This window comes from Prionailurus viverrinus, chromosome B1 (assembly GCF_022837055.1).
Source record: "Prionailurus viverrinus isolate Anna chromosome B1, UM_Priviv_1.0, whole genome shotgun sequence".
Taxonomy (NCBI): Eukaryota; Metazoa; Chordata; class Mammalia; order Carnivora; family Felidae; genus Prionailurus; species Prionailurus viverrinus.
Genome location: NC_062564.1, coordinates 156,540,624 through 156,561,900, shown reverse-complemented (window position 1 = coordinate 156,561,900; position 21,277 = coordinate 156,540,624). Strand labels below are relative to the sequence as shown.

Sequence of the window (21,277 nt, the reverse complement as noted above, 5' to 3'; positions counted from 1 at the left end):
TAATAGATATACCTTATGTATTTGATAGTATATATGATGTAACACTCACCTTGAATTATTTCATTCACCAAACATTTACTGAATATCTACTATGGGCAAGTACTCTATTGCCAAGTAGACAACAGCCATTATTTTTCCTACCACGTCTCATTTTGCTTTTATAAGAAAAGAAGTGAGGTATATGATTGAAGCAGATACCAGAAATGAGAAAATCATCTAACTGGGAGTCCTACAAAAATAATGTGACCAACATTCCCAGAAGAATAATGCAATATGTTTTCTATGAGTTCACCTTTCTGGAAAATCCAGTAGGCAATCTTAAGGGGAACCTAATTTCCTAGGTACCAACATAACACAGATTGCATGTTAGCACTATAACAACATGCACTTAGAAAAATCTCCCCTTGAGTACATCTTATCTGAGAATTTATATATAGGTGCAGAAGAAAAAAGAAGTTCTGATTAAGACTAACCATTTTAAAAGTCTGACTGCATTCTTCAGGAAATTATTGCACAAAGTCAGGTTTAGGTAGCACAATATAGCAGCATATATGGCCGTGGATAGCTGCTGAGCTTCCTCCACCCTCAGGGATATATTGAGACCCTTTGGGTAGTATAGTCTGAAAAATCCTAGAGAATGATTTTGATTAGCCAAGCTTGGGTCAGCTGCCTTTACTGAACCAATCAACCATGGCCAATCGACAGGACCATATAGTATGGACAAAGTCACCTCGCATGTAGGAACCATTCTTAGAGAAAGGGAAATAATTATGAGGTAGGTATCTACTCTTGGTGTCTACTATAGTCTTAAAGGAGAGGCTGACAAGCAGAACCCAGCAGAGTGGCAATTTTTTACAAAGGAACAAAAAGTCTATTTCCTTCCTTTCGAGAACATGGCAGTCATTATTGATTATCTCTGGTTGACCATGATATTTTCATTTACAAAGTACAAGCATATTTGTCTTCTTAAGAAGGAGGCCTTAAGAAAACAGTGTTTGGTTTTTGAATATCTTCATATTTCTAGAATCTAGAATCTAGACACTGTGATGTGCTTCTTTTAAGACAACTGTGTTTGTATATGTGCTGAGTACTTCTGTAAGAGCCAGTGTTCTATTACTAACATTTACAGTATATGGCTGAAAATATTTGGTGTTTAACCTAATTTGCAGCCATGAAAGGTAATTTAATTGTTGGATCTAAGGGAAGGCAATGGGAAAGTTACAAGAAGGAGAAGGAGAAGGAGAAGGAGAAGGAGAAGGAGGAGAAGAAGAAGAAGGAGAAGGAGAGGAGGAGGAGGGGAAGGTAAGAAGAAGGAGAAGGAGGAGGAGGAGGGGAAGGAGTAAGAAGAAGGAGAAGGTGAAGAAGGTGAAGAAGGTGAAGAAGGAGAAGGAGAAGAAGCAGGAGGAGGAGGAGGAGGGGAAGAAGAAATAGAAGGAGGAGGAGGAGGAGAAGGAGAAGGAGAAGAAGGAAAGAAACAGAAGAAGCATCATGTTTCTTTCACAGTCCTCCAAAACTGACATGCATGTATGCAAACATTAGCGAAACTATGTCACAGAGTTCTAAGGAGACTCTTTCATTGGGAAGAAAAAAAAAAGGATTTGGAAAAGTTTAGGATTAGTTAGGAGAAGCTGTTTTAAAAAAAATATCTAGAGGTACTTGGGTGGCTCAGTCAGTTAAGCATCAGACTCTTGGTTTCATTTCAGGTCATGGTCTCATGGTTTGTGAATACCAGCCCCCATCTGGCTCTGTGATGACAATGCAGAGCCTGTTTGGGATTCTCTCTCTCTCTCTCTCTCTCTCTCTCTGCCTCTCTTTCTGCTCCTCCCTCCTCTCTTTCAAAACAAATAAATGAACTTAAAAGAGTTTAAAAATATCTAGATCTAGATTTACCTTATCTATATGTATAGATAAGCTTCCAGGTCTTGAAGAATGTAGAATACACAGATCCTCTTATGGGTTGAAAAAGAATAAGGGTAAATTGCTTGAGGCAGGAGAGAAAAGAAGATACCAAATTAGCAGGTCGATATAATCTGGGTAAGATTTTACAGTCTTTTAAATGGCCCTTTGATGTATATTCCAGGGAACAGAGAGCATCACCAGGCACTTCTTAGACTTAAGCTATCCCTTAGGGCAATCAAATAGGTTGATAGTCCATATATTCTAAATTTAAGTCAACATTCTAGTGAACCCAAGGCCTCCTAGAATTCTCATCATGCCATGGCATACTAGGAATCTGAGTACTATGATTTGCTACCTGGTTTGCAGATGTAATTTAATCCTGATTACCTGGGTTTGTCAGTGTGTCTGGGCCCAGTAGCATTTACAGTATTAACTGTCCACTGATATTCGATCAGGTATTAGAGAGTATTTTTCTTGATGGCAGAGCTCAGTAATTTCAAATTTTGTGAACGTTTATATCAAGTTGAACCAAAAGGTCACTTCACATGAAGGGGACATTGTTTAGTGTCTGCATTAGCCATTCAGTCGGTTACTGAAAACCTAATGTATGCAAAGCTCTGTTCAGGGTGGTGCACACGGGTAAGTTATAGTCTGAGGAAAAGATAAATATGAAAAAATCTGATTTTGAGTTGGGCACATGATTGCCTGAAGTAGTCAATGTTTTCCATTAGCCTTGTAGCTAGCTAAGTGTTACCATCTCAGCATTTCTGAGGATGAAATGAAAGGAGAATGGTGTGTGCAGCTCTAGGAAAACGTCACGGGTTTGAGTATACCTTTATCTTCCTCCTTTTCTTCTTTGCTTTTGCAATGGAGGCATGATTGCTAGAACTGAAACTGGGAATAAAGGTCATAGGTGGCCACACAAGAAGATAAAGAAGGCATCTACACCCAGGATGTTTTGGGGGGCCATAATAACTCTGGATCACCAACTGCTAGACTTTTCACTTGAAAAAGTAATAACCTTCTATCTTGTTTAGGTTGCTGTTATTTTGTGTTTCTGTTGCTTGCAGCAAAAATGAATCCTAACTAAAATAGAATGTATGGGTCATTAAAAAAAAAAAATTTTTTTTTTTTTTGCTTTAACCAACATTTTTCCCACTAACTAAATACCAATCCAATCAGATAAGAGGGCTTTTACTGAGCATGAAAAAACAAGATCTCTCTGAATATATACATACCTCACATACTCACTCCCCTTACATAACAATTATGACTGAGATGTATATCATTGTAAAAAAATCCTTGTCCATACCTCTGTTTATTTCTGTAGAAGTTGTATCTGTAAATAGAAACATTGGATTAATGACATCCATATTTTATAAGTCAGTTGACATATATTTTCAACTTTCTTTCCAGAAAAATGTGTCAGTGTATGTTATTAGCATAGGGGCATGCCTGTCTCAACACACTTTTTTTTAGAGTTTAGAGTAGGCCCCTGTTACTTTTCAGCTAATTTCCTGGGCAAAACATGAAACCTGGTAGATCTTGTAATTGTGTAAAGTTTTATGTATGGGATTGTTTGTATAGGCAAAGCATCCTTCTCTACATTTATTGGTTATTTATTTGTGTTTACCTATTCTGTGAACAGATTATCTATGTTATTTTCTTCACGTTCACCCTGTTGGGGATCTTAGTGTATTTATTAATTTGAAAGAATCCTTTGGTCAGCGAGTTTTACTAGTTATTAAAATATGTTCATATTGGTTATCCTATTTCATTGGATATTCAGCTTTTTAAATTTAGGAGCGTTCTTTTACACATGGTAAATATTGACTTTTTTCAACTTTAATAGAGCTAAAGTCAACTGTACCATCATATTCAAAACCCACTCTAGCACACAGCACTACCATGTATAATAGTTATCCTTGCTTAGTCATCATCTTGGATACTATCTTGTCCCTGAGAAAATGTTAAATATAGTTGTGTAGCAAATAATGCACAGAATTTACTAGATTTTATTTTTCTAGAAGGTTCACCATAGAAAGATATTGGCAAGAGTCATGGATTTCTTGGCAATGGAGTAGGATGCTTTGTGTCTTAAATATAGAAGACTATGCTTATCAGATTGAAGAGGATTTGGAAGCATGAAGTTTGAGCCTAACATACAGGTAGCTGCTATAAAAGCTGCTACATTGACATGTGATTAAATTGTATAAATAATTAACCTATTCTCTTCCTTTCCATGCTTTTCTTTAACTTATTTTTTACTCACTCCCCCCCCCCCTTTTTGGTTCTTTCTTCCTCATTTTTTTTTTTTTGTCTATAACTTTATTTGTGATCAATTCTTTGGTGAATACTTTCAATTACTTATTTGACTTAATATGCTTACTTTTCAGTTACTATGTTTCATATTTAATAACTTAATAATATAGTTTTCAGTTAATATATTTTATTTCTTGAAATATTAATTTCCATTTGAAATTTAATTTCTCTCTCATATACCTCCGAAACTGTCAAGATGTGATAAGATTGATTCTAAAAATTGGTCTATAGGTACCGTTTACTTATATTTCTGCTGCTACCATTAATAACATTTAATACCTATACCATACCTTTCATTCCCATTTTATTATTTTATTGCTTTTCCACATATATCCATTTAGGAGATGAATTGGGTACTTTCCATTTTGCCTCCTTTACAAATAAGAGCCTCTTGTCACAACTGGCTAGAGCCTACTATTTCCAAAATTATTTAAGTAACAAGTGACTTCAGATGTCAGTTTATATTTTCTTTATGTAATCGGGGGAGTTCATGGATGCCTGATTTTAGGCAAATTCAAGTAGCCTAATTTAAGTGTGTGAACATCTCAGTCAGAATCCAGCAATATCATGAAAGCCCTCTCCCATTTTTTTTAAAGGAATTACAATGCAAAGTACTGTGGATACATAGTAATCTAAGGTTATACAGATTAAAATTTGGAATTTGCATTTAAGGAAGATCCAATAATCTGAGGAGGCATACAGACAAGCTACTCGTTATTTAAAAGAATAATAATAAGAAAAAAAAACCAGAATGAAATGGGTGTTATCCTAGATATACCACCAAAGTGCTATGGGAATATAAGAAAAGGGGTGATTATTTTGATTGGGGTTGGTGAGAAAAGGTTTTTGGAGCATTTGGCACTGGAATTGAGCTTTGAAGAACCCATGAGATTTTGATAGTCACTTGTATTGGGTATGGTCTGTTAATGCTAATGAGGTTTTGGGTTCTTCAGATGTACTATGGTTGATTATACCTCCGAAGAGCTCTGGACGGGCATTAGACCCTTCTGAATATATACATTCAAATACAATTTGGATATAATGTGCTTGTTGAATGCATATAATAAATCTTACTTTCTCTCATAATTGTAACTCAAATTTACTGGTACAGAAAATAACATCTTAGTCTTTTTAGATCATGAAATTTTAGAGGAGGAAAAGACCTTATAAATTACCCGCTTAACCTTCTATCTTATTTATAAAGAAAGCACAAAGGGGCTCAGTAATTGACCAAGGTCACTCACTTAACTTGAGAAGGCTTTCCCCACCATCAGAAGGCATTGCTTTGCAATCGGCACCTTTCTATATCCATTATGGTAATTTTTACTGACATTATGAAATAAAATCATGAAATCCCCACGTCCGATTATCAGAGGATACTTTAAAGTCTGCAGTGAACTTGCACGTTGAGGTAAGTTTGAAGAAACATAAAATGGACCAAAGGCAGAAAACGCACCGAGACTAGGTACCTGCATAATGAAAATATGGAATAATCTGCACCTAGAAAAGGAGAAGCTGGCAGGACTTTCATTCTGACGTTTACTCACCTGGGGTGGAGTGGAGGAAAAGAAGAGGGGCGAGAGTGCGAGAGGGGAGGGACAGAGACAGAGAGAAACAGAGGTAGAGAGAGAGGGGCTGAGGTAGAAGCGTGCCTCAAAGCCGGGAGGAGATGTACCCTTTGTTTGACAAACCCTGAAAGGGAAGCCTCTTGTAGCAGCCCTCTCATTCCCACCTCCAAGCGTTTGCCGAGCTGCTAGGTGGAGTCCGCGCGGCGGAGCCCGAGTGCACTCCAGATCCGGGTTTTACCTGCCACCCCCTTCCCCCCGCGCGAGCCCCCTCCCCAGCTCTCGGCGCTCTTGGCGCTCGCCAGCCCGCGGCTCATTCTGGCCTCGGCTCGGGCCCCGGCTGCGTCCGCCGCGCGCAGGCTGCACGGCCCCGGCGCGCCCGCGCTCCGACCCGCTCTCGGCGCGTCGCCGGGTCTCCTGCTCGCCCGGCACCGCTCGCCCCAGTTCCCGGGAGCGGGGATGCAGATGCTGCCGCTGGTCCGGGTGGGCGCCGCCGCTGCCGCTGCTGGTTTTCCCCGGACTGCTCGTTGCCTCCGCTCCGACAGCTGCCGCTGCCGCCGCCTGTGACTCGCCCCCTCCCCTTTCTTTCTTCTCTTTTTTTTTTGCCTCCGTCCTCTTTCTCCGGGTGTGCGCGCGCGCGGATTGCACGGTTTGCTTTGGCAGGAGCTCGCTCGTGTGTGCGCGTGTGTGAGTGTGCGTGTGTGGAGAGCGCCAGAGCCTTGCTCGCTCTCGGAGAGTCGAAGAAGAGAAAGAACCGAAGAGGCGGCGGCGGCGGCGGCGGCGCGGAGCTCGGGGCCGCGCGATGAAGCTCCCACATGCCCGCAGCTGCCCGGCCCGGCCGGCGAGCTGATCTGCCACCCCCCGGGCTCCGGGCTCCGCGACCCCCGGGACGTAGCCCTCGGCAGCCGGGCGCCCGTTCCGCCCGCGCGCCCCCACCGTGCACTCGGGAAGGAGTTTGCGTGGCCCTCGCTCCGGCTCTCGGCGCAGGTTGCGGGCGCCAGAGGAGACCCTCCGCCGGGAGAAAACCTCGGGAGAAGGAGGAGGGTTTGGCGGAGAAGAAGCCACCCCTGGCTGTCGCGGCTCCCCCTACCTATTCCACTGCTCCCTTTCCCAAGCGGAAAGGGGAGGACGAGGAAGAAGAAGAAAAAGAAAGAGAAGGGGGTGGGGTGGGAGAACTGGATATAAAGATCGGCTGGGGGGATGGTGGAAGATTTTTGGTCTCTCCAGCAGCGTCTTTTCTTGAGCGGCGGCGGCAGCAGCAGCGGCAGCGGCGGCAGCAGCAGCGGGAGGAGAAGCAGCCCCAGCTATGACTGCCGCATGTTAATAGCTGCCGCTTGGGTCTCTCGGCCGCTGCTGGAGACGGAGCCCGACTCCGAAGTTGTGCAACTGTGGACTGGGAGAGACATTTGAACCTTGCTCTCTCTTTGCTCCGTTTTTACCCCCTCGGTGTGTTTGAAGCGAGACAACGTACAGGAAGACAAATCTTTGGTTCTTTTTCCCCCCCTTCCCCTTTTTCCGTGGCTGTGTAGCAGAAGAAAGGGGGAAGGAGAGACTTTTTGTTGTTGTTTCTTTGGCTGGGGTCTCCACCCTCCTGCTGCTTTCTCTGCGCTGTGGTTATCATTCCTTGCGGCGTGTGGTGGGGGTGTCTTCTCCGGGGCCGGCCGGTCTTTTGCCCCGGGCTCCATGGCTGGATTGTGGAAACTGCACTCGGCTGCAGGTTGTTGAGCAACTGATGGGACGATCTCAGGGACCGGCGGTTACGAAAGGTAATTTATTCTTCTCACTCTTCCTAATAGTGGTGGCCCTGGCCCGGCGCAGGCGGCGGCGTCCGCGGGGCGGGCAACCGAGGGGGTGCGGGATTCACGCACACTCACCCACCCACTCACACAGTCGCCCTCACACACTCGCCCGCACGCACACTCATCCGATCGTGATGCGGGGCGGGAAAGGGAGCCTCCTGGCTGGTGGGCGCTGGGGTTTGGCACGGGTTCGAGTTCTTCCAGCAACTGGGCGATTTGGAGGAGGAGAGGGATAAAGGGGAGAGCAGACCCGGCGCATTCGCAGTCCGACACGCTGGGAGTAGGAACTGGAATTTCCACCCCGGGAATTCTCCCTCCACTCTCACCCCAGTGTCATCCCTTGGTGGGGGCTGAAAGCAGACCAGGGGGCGCCTTCTCTCCGCTGACCCGGAGCTGGTGCCGTTGGAGGCGGGAGCGGGCTGGAGAGCAGACAGGGACCGGGTGAGAGCTGCGCTCTGGGGTGATGGGGACTGAGGGGCGGCGAGCTCACCGCGATCCTTCCTAGACGCCCGTCTGGAGCATCCATGGTGGCCGCGGTTGCCCAGGTCGCGCCCCTGAGTGGCAGAGCTGCGCTGCCTTTCCGTACCCCGCCCGTGGTGTCCCCTTCACGGCAGTTTGGTTTAGAGCTGCTTGCCCAGGCTTTGTTAGGAGGTTTTGGTTGGGAAACGCTGCTACTTTCGTGGGTGGCCCGGGGCGGCGCGGTGTTGGGAGTGGGCACGGGGAGGGGGACGGCGTTGCACGAATCAGGGCACCGGGGATGCCAGGGCGGGGTGGAAAGAGCACTGGTATCCGCGGTCGGCTGGGTTACAGGTAGGAGGGCGGGCGACCCGGAGCCTCCAGCGGGAGAAGGGGACGCTCCGGCTCTGGGGAACGTAGGTGCCTCCGCGCCCCCGCCACTGGTCCCCGGCCGGAGCTCAAGGGCTGAGCGTGCCAGGCCCCCCGTTATAGGTGGGTGTGTGTTCCAGGGGTGGGGGCGACCTCTGCTACCAGGGTCAGTTGGCGGTGGGGTCGGCGTGTGCGTGACAGTGTGCGCGCGTTCCTGCGCGCTCTGGGGATGGCCGGAGGTATTTGTGGGGATGGCAGAGCCGATGCTAGTTGAGCTGATCTTGCTTATCGAAATCACCTGGGATCCGCTTAACTCGAAAATCTGGTTTGAGGAGGCCGCGAGGCCCCACAGGGGTTGCGAGGAAGCCACACGGTGTCCCCTCTGCCCCCGTGAGGAGCACCTCCGCGAGATGCGTGGCGCGCGTGAGTCTCTGGTGCAGCGCTCGACGCACCCCAGATTGGCCCTGATGAGGACCAAGGGATAGAACAGTCATCTCCCGGGCACATTCACATAGCCGGGTCCAGCCAGCACAACCCTAGTTCCTGTAATTCTCTGGTCACTTCCTTCAGTCTGATAGAAACCCGAGCTGCTTTATTTACGGCCAGAGATATCCCAGAAATTGGGCGAACTGGAGGTGTGTGAGCCACCTCTGGGTGTCTCCTCCCTGTGCCTGTGTGTGACCCTGCCTGCGGTAGTTGGGGCACATTGTAAACAACCGTGTAAGCACCCCTGCCACAGTCTCCTTTACAGCCGAACCTGCTGGTGTCTGTTGTGTTTACTTTCCTGGGTGGATTACTCATTAGGAAGTATAAGCCTTCTTGCACCTCTGATTTTACATCCTTCCAGCCAGCTGCTGGGGAAATGAGGAGACGCATAGACTCTGGCAGGAAGGAAAAACTGCCTTCTGGGTTTTGCTCTGAAGTAAATAGGCGGTCTGCTAATTTAGTGTCATATGGGCTATCAACACTAGTTAAAGAATGTCGTTGTAGAATCTGCAAAGGCACACTTCTTTAGTAATTTTTCACTTGCAGAATGCTCTTCATTTCCCTGTGAGATTAAACAGAATTTAGCTAGATTTCCCTGGTTTGTTTTTCAGTCTGTAATGGTACCAAATGACCCGGAGTTCTGGCGCCCAAGTTGTCTGTTCGTGGATTACAGACAGAATTGTCAGTTCTTTTATAGCATTACCAAGAGGTTTCCAGATAATTTGTGTAGGAGCTAAAAGGATATTTGTGTTGAAATATCTCTCAGGTTTGTTTCCCTCTTTTTTTTTTTTTTTTTTTTTTTTTGGTCACCAAAGCAAGGGTTAAAAATGTACAAAGATGAATGGTTTTTAAAAAGTTAAAAAGCTAACCTGCTTTTCAGTTTCAGTAATGAAAAGCTACTAAATTCCTTAGTTGTAGATCAGCTCCGACTGCTTTGGTGTTTGGCACAAATGACTGTGTTCTATTTTGTTTTTAAAAGTATAGCACTGTAAATGTAAAAAGGGTACTTATTTTCCAGGTACTCTAATTCTTTCTTTCTCCTTCCTTCCTTCCTTCCTTCCTTCCTTCCTTCCCTCCTTTCTTTCTTTCTCCCTTTCTTTCTCTCTTTCTTTCTTTCTTTCTTTCTTTCTTTTGATCTTGACTTCTTGAAAAAGCTTAGGCTTTTGCAAAAAAGAAAAAAAAAGGAATAAAGAATCACTGATGCCTGATTCTGATTAAGTTCTGTTTTTATGCACGATTGCTAGTGGCCGTCATATTCGTAGAAAACTTAGAGAATTGTGATTTAATTTATGAGGCTCTAGCTTCATACATTTGTTTGATTTCTAGGGGATATGTGTTAAAGTCTTTACACTTGTAAATATTTCTGAAGATTAAGGGACACTTGTCCTGTCATTTCAGAAGATCTAATCGTAATGATTCCCAGCCCTTACACTAGAAGATTTGATCAGATCTGTTCTTTGTTTCCTAGCAGCCTGCATTTGCTAGCAGTCATACATTCCACAGGTCCTGATGTCATTAGAACGAAGTCTGTCAGTGTATTGTGCTGTCTTTAGCTGAAGGTGAATGTGTCAAAGTGGTGGAAGGCCATTCCATAGCACTTTCATATCAATAAATAGTCAATAACCTGCTCCATTGGTGTGTATGGTGGCCTAGACTATTTCTATACACCTGGGGTGGGAGGAATGATCAGTATAAAGGTTTATGTGAACTATTTAAATATTTTAGTTTGACCTGTTAGGCTGTATCAGGCATCCCTGGCCTGAAGAGTGATAAACCAGCATGTGATTTGCCTGATGGGTAAATGCTTTTGATGTCTCATTTTAAGTGGCTTGGTGTGATTATCCTTCAGAGTGAGAGCTCTCCTCAAAATCATGAATGGAAGGTTTTCTTAATGATCTTCTTACAGTTTGGAGATTTAAATATTCCTTTCCACAGGGAATAATAGCAAGTGTGAGACGTACTGGCTCCAGCTACTGTGGCTGGCATTGTTTCTAGTAATTAAGAAAGGCAAATTTTTTATGGTCTTGATTTGTCTTTGATTCTTTGGTGAGCTGTATGTAGCCTAGGAAATCCGAAGTAGGAGATTTAAACATGTTATAAAAGCAAAAAGGTTGAAGTTAGTCAAATAATACAATGCTAAACTGAATTGTTCTTCAGATTTCATTTGGACCACTTTACCTGCTGCTTGAAACTCTCCCTGAAAAGGGTTGCCAAGCAAGAGTGACAGTGACTGTTAGAAGGGGGGCATTTTTGCCCAGAAATCAGTAAGGATAACTTACTGATTTGTGTGTTTAAGAACAAAGAGCAATTTTTGAGAAATGTGCAGCCTTAATTTAGCATGGTATGGATGGCTAGAGCAGTTGGAATTAGAGGGAGGTGATCTTAAGTTTTGCAAATGGCTGTTTTCCCTTGGATTTCTTAGATTTGCATTACATTCAAATATGAATTTGCTCACATAGGGAGAAACCCTGAAGACAGAGGCTCTATTGTAATTTAGCTTTTGTTTACGTTGAAGGACATATTTACACTTAGATTTTTATTGCATTTATGTCCTTTCTTTAATGCAAATGAATTTCTTTATAGAAAGTCTATTTTATAATAAAATATAAAGTAGAACATTCAAATGCAAGTAAGGTCCTCCTGACATTTTCCCGTTGTTGTCTCCATTTGTGTGTGTGTGTATGTGTGTTGTTGTTGTTGTTGTTGTTGTTGATAAATGGGGAGAAAAATCCAGATTTTTCATTCATTGTGATTTTGGTATTGCTGCTTATCGGCCAGTTTGAAAAAGTAGTGTGAGCATGCCTCTAGATAGCATTTATGAGTCCTAAGATGTGCATATATCCCTTCAAAACTCTTTAATGTCATGCTGACTATCTGTGTGGCCCTATAAAATTAATTCAACTGCATAAGTGGCCATTATAACTTTTTTCTTAGAATTATGAAGTGTGCTCATGCTGTAACAAATACATTAAAAATTAGCCATCTACTCAGAATTAATTGTGATTCTCCATTTGTTTTAGGGCACGGGTGGAAGAAGGAGAGTTCTTTCTACATTTGATCATAGAAGATTCTGTAGATCCTAATAATTTATGTCTTGCTTATGTCTTACTGCCATTTAAAACAAGAATTTAGTTCCAGTATTAATGAATTTCTTTATCAGAGTGATTATATGTACACATTTGAAGAAGTTACCATTTGGTCCATATTACTGAAGAATCTAAATGGAATAATATTGGTGGTAATTCTGTTTTTTGTGAAACTTATCTCAGAGATGGAAAATTAAATCCCCCAACTGAATATTTCTTTCTGGTAAAACTTGTGGGTCATTTTGTACAGCAGGTTCAGGGGAAGCTCTCTTCAGAGTATGTAAAAAGAAATGGAAAAAGAAAACATTTTTGTAACAATGCTATGATGTTATTTGCCTTTACTCTTATACTTTTTTTTTTCTTTTTGAGAGAGAGAGAGAGAGAGAGAGGTGGGGGAGAAAGGAAGACGGAGAGAGAGAGAGTCTTAAGTAGACTCCATGCTCAGCACAGAGCCCCATGTGGGGCTCAGTCTCATAACCATGAGATGATGACCTGAGCCAAAATCAAGAGTTGGAGGCTTAACTGACTGAGCCACCCAGGCGCCCCTTACTCTCATACTTTTACAAGTGTACTATGGAGTTTTCCAGAAGGCACATGATCTGTGATGACATCGTTGCTCTGATAGCATATGTCATGTGTGCTTGTGTATTCTTATGTTTTAAATTTTTCTCAGTTTACCTATTAGTACATAAATATTGATAGCTATAATCAACACAATCAAGTTGCTTTAGGTCATCAGTTTTTAAGCATGTGAAAAGGCCCTGGGACCGGAAGGTCTAAGAACCACTGGTGTTGGCTTTTGCAAGATCTGTCTCCTTGTCCTTACAAGTGTCTCTTCATCTGACCATATAAGGAGTCATCTAGGATAAGAAAAAATAAGTAGACTGTTCAAACTTTAAAAAGACACAAGTAGGTTGGATGTTTTATTATTTGACATTTTCAGTATTCTCTTTCCAGTGTAGAAAGCTTGTTTCTCGTTTTTTGGTTCCCAGTTACTGAAATAGAAATTTTAAAGATGCAGGTCTCCAGCCTGATTTGCTGACAGTAGCAGAAGAGTTACTGGGAATACTTAAAATCTGGGCCCTGGGTCTGGATATTCTGATATCTGGAGAGACAGAATGGTGTGGTGGTGAAGAGAAGGGACTCTGTGGTGTCTTTGCCTAGGTTTGATAACTTACTTGGCTTTGGGTCAGATACTGGATCTCTCTATGCCTCAATTTCCTGATATGTTTTTTAATGTTTACTTTGAGAGTGCAAGAGCATCTGGGTGGGAGGGGCAGAGAGAGAGAGAGAGTGAGAGAGAGAGAGAGAGAGAGAGAGAGAGAGAGAGAGAGAGAGAATCCCAAGCAAGTTCTGCACCATTAGTGCAGAGCCCAGTGCGGGGTTCAGTCTTATGAACCCTGGGATCATTACCTGAGCAGAGATCAAAAGCCGGACGCTTAACCAACTGAGCCACCCAAGTGCCCCATTTTCTGATATGTTTTAATTGGTCATAACAGTTGTTCCTGATTCATTGCTTGTGAAGATTTAAAGGGAAAATATATGCAAAGTGCTTAAAAGAGTTCCAGGCACATAATAATGGAGATGCAACTACATGCTGCTGTCATTATTACTATATTTGCTGAGTCTCAGAAGGGTCCCAGAAAACTTTAATCAACTCTCCATGTGATTCAGATATGCAATTATGTTTCACCTCATTGCTTTAGAGTATGTCTGTTAAGTGCTCTTAAATTTGAAAATTTCATATAAAAGATAATCTTGGCTTTATTTTACCCTCCCACTTTAAAAGTCATGAAAAGTTCTGTTTTTGTTTGTGTGTTTTTTTTTGTTTTTTGTTTTTTGTTTTTTTTTACTTATAGTAAGAACTAATAAAACACCTTTCTTGGCTTAGGCTAAGGTTGAAGTTGGGTGGAGAATGAATACCCAATTAAAACTAGATTTCAAAGATCCTAATTGAATATTTATGTATCTTGGGAATTATTAAGGAGGAAATCACTTTTCTGAAGTGATATCAAGACAACTCACTGCACTCTTAGTCTGTTAATCACTATCCAAGCATCACAACAGGCCATTTTCAGTGAAAAGGATCTTTGGGGTAATTATCTAATGTAACTCAGTTTGTTTGTGAATGGTAATATGCCTAATGAGTAAGGAAGGCTCCACATAGAGATTAGTTTTACTAGATGCTAAAGTTTGACTGGTGAACTGTAATACTTTTGAATGACACATCGACATCTATGCAAAAGCTTTAGAGATCTATTATTTATAAATTAAGTACATTTGGGGGGAATATATTCCGTGGCTGGTTTAATTTCTGACCTAGGCCTGCCACTATGAAATTAGTGTTACAGTACTTGTCTTTTCCACTTCGGTTAATGCTGACAAGTGTTGTAGAAACTAAGTTATATTCCTTAGATGGGCATAGCTGGGCACTGTCCCTAATTATGAACTTCTCAGAAATGGCCTTTGGAATGAGAGGCACTTGAATACAATCCCCTTTCCACAATTTTCTAGCTCTATCATCTCTATCTGTAAATACAGGTAATAAAAGCTACATTGCTGATTTGGGGAGGGGAATAGGAAGTGAACAGAAAAATACCTGACAGTATGAGCACTTAATGAATGGTACCTGATACTGTTAGTTACAGTATTATTAGAAATGTCCTTAAGTGCCATTAGTAAGAAAATTTAGCTAAATCAGATATCATTTTTTTAATTGAAGCGTTCTCGATGAACTATGAAAATCAATAGCATTTTCTTAAGCAGCTGAGAAAGGTTTCAGGGATCTTCTTGGCTTTCCCATGTTCTTTCCTTCTCTCCTTTCTTAACCTTTTGTTCAGTACCTATTTTTTAGTTTTTCCTCCTAATCTTAAAATGTTATGCTCTGCTACTAATTCCCCACCAAAAATCATATAATCCTGATAGGAAAATATTTTTGACAGCCACCAAGTGCTGTGCCTGAAGATTGACTTTAAATCATGTATAAAATGAAAGTAGCAATTTAACTTAAGACATTTTAAATTAAACTCCTGATCATCTTTTCTCATGGCATCAGCAGCTCTTTAAGCTTTAACTGCATCAGGATTTTCTATAATGTTGTAACCAAATAAAGTCATCATCAGCTTCCAAGATTTAAAGATTTCTATAAATTTAAAAGGTTTATAATCCTAAAGTTCCCGTCCTCAGAAGATTGCTATAAATGCAGACGGACCCTTAAAATTCAAATCCCAAAATTGCTTTAGAGACCTGAAATATTGAAAGGGTCATAAATAAGTCCACGTTTTAGAAATAACATCTGTATGTCAGTGACAGTTGCCAGTAAAAGACATTATTAAGGTGTGTGACTCCTACCTATAATTATCCAGCATTTTTGTTAAAGCGGAAAGAGTGTACCACAACATGGTAGGTGGTTGAAAATGAATGAAAAAATAAGCTGAGCGTCGGACAGCTGAGTTGCTAAATTGTACCAGAATCAAGTGTTGTAAAGTATGACTCGAGAAAACGAAAGCCAAGTAGAACCGACACCCCCTTCTGTTTGATCAGCTTGTGTTGGTGTTTATGTGTCCCGCAGAGGCAGAGTGTGTTACTATTCAGGACAGCCCCAGTGGCTCCACAGTAGCCTGAGCCTGTGAGAATAGGGGAGAGACTCAAGCCCAGTTTTTGATGTTCTGCATGGGTGGGTAACCTGAATACTAAAATGCATTCCATTGACAGCTGACCCTGTAAGAAGTTTTTCAACAGTCTCTTGTTTTGTTTTGTTCTATTTTGTTTTGTTTTTTCCCCTTTTCCTTTCCTCAGAGCTCTTCCAAATACTTTTGAATAAGAGTAAATGGTCCTGACTGATGGTCATCTTTTTGTCTGAGATTTTATTGCTGGCAAGAGTGGAAGGGCTCAGCTGGTTTATGTTTATGTCTTCTGTTTTCTTCAAATTTTCAATGTTCTTGATTTGTCAATGACCGATGGTTGTTGTTTGAACCTTGACTCAGAATACTGATCATGACTTCAAGGAGTGGACAAAGAGTCTATTGAGAAATAGTTTTATGTTAACATGAGGCATGTATGTATCTATAGACTTTCTTCTTTATATTGGCTTTCACTGTTCTGTTGAATTTGTTTATTGAGGTTTAATCATATTATTGACTGTAGTTGACTTTGGAAGAACAGCTCAGACACTGTTTTCTTTTAAAGTAATACACATTTTTTTGAGTTCCAGTTAAAGTTCACTTTAATTTTTAACAATTTCTATGTATGACAGTTAGATATTATTTAAGTCATTCCAGAATGCTGCATATTTTATCACACGTCAGTTGTCCTATGGACCTAAATTCAACATACAAGATTTAGTAAAATGAATGTATTCATTATTTCTCTTTTAATTGCAGTGAGACCTCCAGCTAGCTTTAGGCTGAAATGATTAATCTATTGGGAGGTTATTGTGTTTGTTACCTAAAGAATCTTAGGGAAGAATGAAGGCTTATGTAGACATTAGAAAAAAAAAAATAGTACCTTGAATACCACTAGGATTCTGCTCCAGCTGCATACCCCTACCCAAGCTACTGTGTTTCCTTCTCTCTGCCCACTGGCTCCTTTCCCTTTGACCACAGTTTCAGGTAGATATCAAGCTTTAGATCAATCTACTGTCACCAGATTAGTGGAGTCAGTAAGGTAGTGTAGGTCCTCTATGGACAAATATATAATTTGCTTGAAGAAGGAAAGACTTAGTTAAGAGAGGGATTTTGTGCACCGAAAAAGTCAGTTAAAACCCAAATGTCCACTGCAGTGATCTGTTGTTAACTGAGACAGATTAAACATTAGGAAAATTGGTTAAGAAAACCTTTAAAAATGGTTTTTGTTCTCTTCCTGTAAGTGGCCAGGGTGATTGTGGAAAATGCTTCCCTACTTACTTGACCTAGAAAACTCAACAAACACATGCAAATCGGGGGATTCAAGTCTACAGGTTCAAGAACACCTGTGAAACTGCCTGAGTTGTCAAGGCTATGTATATCTGAAAAGCCACCAAATATTTGAAAGATGTGACTTTACTTAACATATGCTGGTCTGTCCTATGATGGTAGAGTTACCATTATACAATTTCAAACAGGGGCACTGGATACCAGTTTGGTGGTACATAGAGTGCTGGATTTTTGCTACACATGCTTCAAAATGCAGAGGAATACTGACCTTAATGTAGGTGCAGGTTTAAATGTAAATTATTGAGGCATTGAGCATATCCAGGTGAATAGAGTTCCCAAGATGTGCCATCGGACACAGAGCTCATGGTTAAATTATCTCATGTATGAGCTCCACCAGCCACAGTAAAATGGTCCTTACTGAAACGGAAAAAAAAAATTTTTTTCTCTAAACTACATGGAGAAAAAATTGTCCCAGAAGAAACTGAAGAAACAAAAACTTATGGCATGGGAATAAATACAGTGTAGGGGCACCTGGGTGGCTCAGTTGGTTAAGCATCCAACTCTTGATTTTGGCTCAGGTCATGATTTCACGGTTTCATGAGATAGAGCCCTTCATCGGGCTCAGCGCTAATAGTGTGGAGCCTGCTTGAGATTCTCTCTCTCTCCTCTCTATCTGCCCCTCTCCCCGCTCATGCTCTCTCTTTCTCCCCCGAAAACAAGCAAATAAACAAACTTAAAAAAAATACAGCATAAAAGAAATGCAGATAGAAATGAAAGCAGAGTGGCACCCAGGTAGCTCAGTCTGTTGAATATCTGACTGTTGCTTTCAGTTCAGGTTATAATCTTATGCTTCCTGGGTTTGAGCCCCACATAGGGCTCCATGCTGACAGCATGGAGCCTTCTTGGGATTCTTTCTCTCCCTCTCTCTCTGGGCCTCCCCTGTGCATAGTTCATTTTCTCAAAAATAAGTAAAGAATTAAAAAAAGAAGTAAAACCAGAAAAGATGAGTTTGGAGCTATGAATCCACCCATTGAGACATCTAATTATTTTACACTTGATAGTATACTCATTATGGTGTTACCCATGGGAATATATGTTTAGTCAAGTAAACCTTATGTTTAGAGCAGAATATTCAAAAGCATATAAAGTAAGACATTTCAGATAATTGAGTTAGGATAACTTTATTAGGTGTCTAAAGAATGCAGTGAAAATATACTTCAACCTATCTAATAATAATGTTATTCACATGACAGGCATTATTGAAAATAATGGATCCATTATTACAAAAACTAGAGTTTGGGTAGTATTTAATGCGGACACTTGACCAGCTCAAATAAAATGATGCTTTAGAAGTATTATTTGTAGAAGTTGGGAAACTTCCTAATTTTAGCATTTTTTTGGTCTTTATTCAAAATGGAAAGTTGTATTGACTTTCCATTTTTAAGTTCCAACTCAATATAAATTGTAATATATGAAGATAATTTGGGAGAATTTTAAAAGATTAGTATAAACCTTAATTAGAAGAACTCCCATGTGACTTCATATTGTTGCATATCCTAGAAGAAGAAACAGTACTAAAAATTAGTAGGCTGTCAACATTGTATTTTTCTAAGTTGACATTATTAAGGAAACTTTGTGGGTATTTCTTTTTTTGTGTGCATTTGATTAAATGTGTGATCTTATCATGGTGAAATAGCCTGCTGGGCTGCAGACAGTCGTGTTCAGAAATGAAATTTGCATAGAGCCTCTGAAGAGACATTTTTTCGAAAATTTTTTTGAATAGTGGATGATAGTGAGATTTGCAGTGGTGTGTATGTGCATTTTCTTCCTTAAATATAGGGAGTGTTGACATGGAGCAACAACACAAAAGTATTGGGGTATGAAAGAAAGCATTAGGTTTGTAACTGACAAATTAACCTACTTTATTACAAATGAATGAACTATATGTATGAGGGACACGGTATCAATGTCAGAGGATGATCGTCTGTCTGCTTTGTTTCAGTTATCTGGCTGTGTTAACTTCCTTTCCTGCTACTCTGTCTTAGCATGGTAGATGCTATTCTGGAATTTTGGTATTATCCAAGCGTTCATCATGTATGTGTGCTCTTTTGATTCTACTTGGGTGCCCATAATAGCTGAATTTTGATTTCCATTCATTCTTCCCAATGCAGCTCATTCTAAATTCTGAACAATCATATTTTAAAAAGTTTTTTTCCCTGATTATAGTACTTGCTCATGTTGAATACTTGTGAAATGTGGAGATACATAAAGTCAAAATAGAAATCACCCAATATATCATAGTGGTATATCTCAATGTTCACAGAGATTATTTCACACATATTTTAGCTTGATTATCCACATATTATATTTATATATTATCTATATTTTATGCGTATGCATGTTTGTTTTAGTAGAATTGAGGTTCACCTATGTATACTGTTTATATAATTCTCTCTAATTTCCCAGTGCCATTCCTTTTTTTGAAAGCATAATTTTTAATATTTCATAGTGTGATACACTGATTTATTTAAACATTTCTGTATTTGTGTGGGTTGTAATATTTTGCTAGGACAAGTAATGTTAAGCTTGGCTCATTTTCTGATGATTTCTATAGCACAGATTTCTTGAAATGCAATTACTAAGACAAAGAGTACATAATTACTATCTGACTTTTACTGCTTGGTTACAGTGATCCACATGTATGGTTGTTGTCTGTGCATCCACATGCATGGTTGTTGTCCTCCTAACTTTCTGGACATTCTTTCTTAAGAATTGTTAACTCTCGGTTGTGTATAGTTAGTAGTTACTAACTCTAGGTTATTATACACTAAGTAAAGTTAGCAACTTGTGTTCGGTAGTTTGTAAGAATTACTAACTCATGTATATCAATGTGTAAAAGCTGGGGTCAGTAAAATACGAATAAAATAATGAAATTTACTGGCCATTAACATTTCAATAGGACCGTGCCTAATGTCTTTGAATTTAACATAATATTAAAACAAAACAGTATAATGAAACTGATTTATGAAGAATTAAGAAGTACACCATCCAATTTATGTCCTCATAAACTTTCTTAGTTTTGTTCTCTGCTCTGAATAGACCTCTTATCTCTTGAGTTCATCTAAAACATCAACTTGACAAAGCTGTCCTTTTCCAAACCCATACGGAACAAGAACAGTGGTGGGCTTGGTTTGGACTATTTTAAAATTTAAGCGGAAAAAGTAGAAGTAAATTGTCAGAAACCACACGTAAAGTAAATGAAGGTTGTCCATAAAAAGAGAAAGAGGTCAGTACAGAAAAGTAACTAAGCAGTACAGTGTGGCTCGTCATTAGTAAACATGCACTCAGATTTTGCCAGGTGTAAGTTCAATTAGAGACCTATCCATAAGAATAAGAGTGGGGTACAAAATGTGAGGTGTTCAGAGGCTCTAAGTAAAATGGAAGAGGAAACCAGCAGGCGTGTAATTCAACTTTTAATAATTTTTATAGTCATGACAGTACCTGTTGAGTTTGATTTTAGTAATTCACTCTTTGGTCAAAGGGAGGAACAGTTGTACTTTAAATAGCATCTGTGTGACTTCTGCTTCCAGTCCTAAAGACGTAAATATAAGGTATATTTCTAGCAGTCAGATTGGTAACCAATTCTTACTTCACTTTCTATAATGTCTTTAAATCTGCACCAGAATATATTTATAAGACAGAGTTTAAAGCTTGACAAATAAGTGAACGTATAACTGCATGAATGTGCTTTATGGACCTAGAAGAAACAATTGAACATGAAAGCAGTTTTTAAAGTTACCGTTCCAAGATAAATTCAAGTACCACTGTAAATTGCTCTGTACCTGCATATGAAATCATAAAGGCATAGAAAGAATCTTAAAAGGTACACCGTAGCACACTTTATTTCCTGAAAGTAAATATTAAATGGCTGTTGATTAGCAACTCCCCATTTGCTAATTAGTGGGCGTAAGGTTTTAGTTATGTAAGACGAGGAAATTCTAGAGATCTGCTACGGTATTGTTAACTATAGCAACAATATTGTATCGTACAGTTAACCTGTTAACAGGGTAGATCTCATGTTAAGTGTCTTTACGACCATAAAATAAAAGTTAAAAGAAATTAAGTTGTCAAGGGTTGAAGTGACCTGTCTAAAGTGACATGACTGGTTTATAACATATGCTGCTGTTAGTAAGGAATTTCTTGGTCCTGCACTTGAGTGTCCTCATTTCTGATTTTAGGCATGGAGGAGTCACTGTGTAGTTGGATCACCCATAACTTCTTTTGGTCTGTTTCATTTGTAAATTGTGGATAGGCCTAGGGGCTCTTTCTTACGAGAAACATCCACAAGGTAAAATAAAATGATATAAAGCTCATTAGAATAC

The 21,277-nt window shown here is 40.5% G+C and overlaps 1 protein-coding gene across 9 annotated transcripts in view; it reads left to right on the top strand.

Annotated features, from left to right (window-relative positions):
- Positions 1–6,119: 6,119 nt before the first annotated feature.
- The window catches only part of ADGRL3 (adhesion G protein-coupled receptor L3), an 828,952-nt gene continuing 813,794 nt past the window's right edge, over positions 6,120–21,277 (top strand). For 8 of the 9 annotated variants that reach the window (XR_007151634.1, XM_047856547.1, XM_047856545.1 and 5 more), the window contains exon 1: positions 6,120–7,552. The gene's annotated coding sequence lies outside the window, so the exon portion shown is untranslated. Of the gene's footprint in view, positions 7,553–7,981; positions 8,027–21,277 lie in introns of those variants that run through there. The other variant, XM_047856539.1, reaches the window with a different exon arrangement.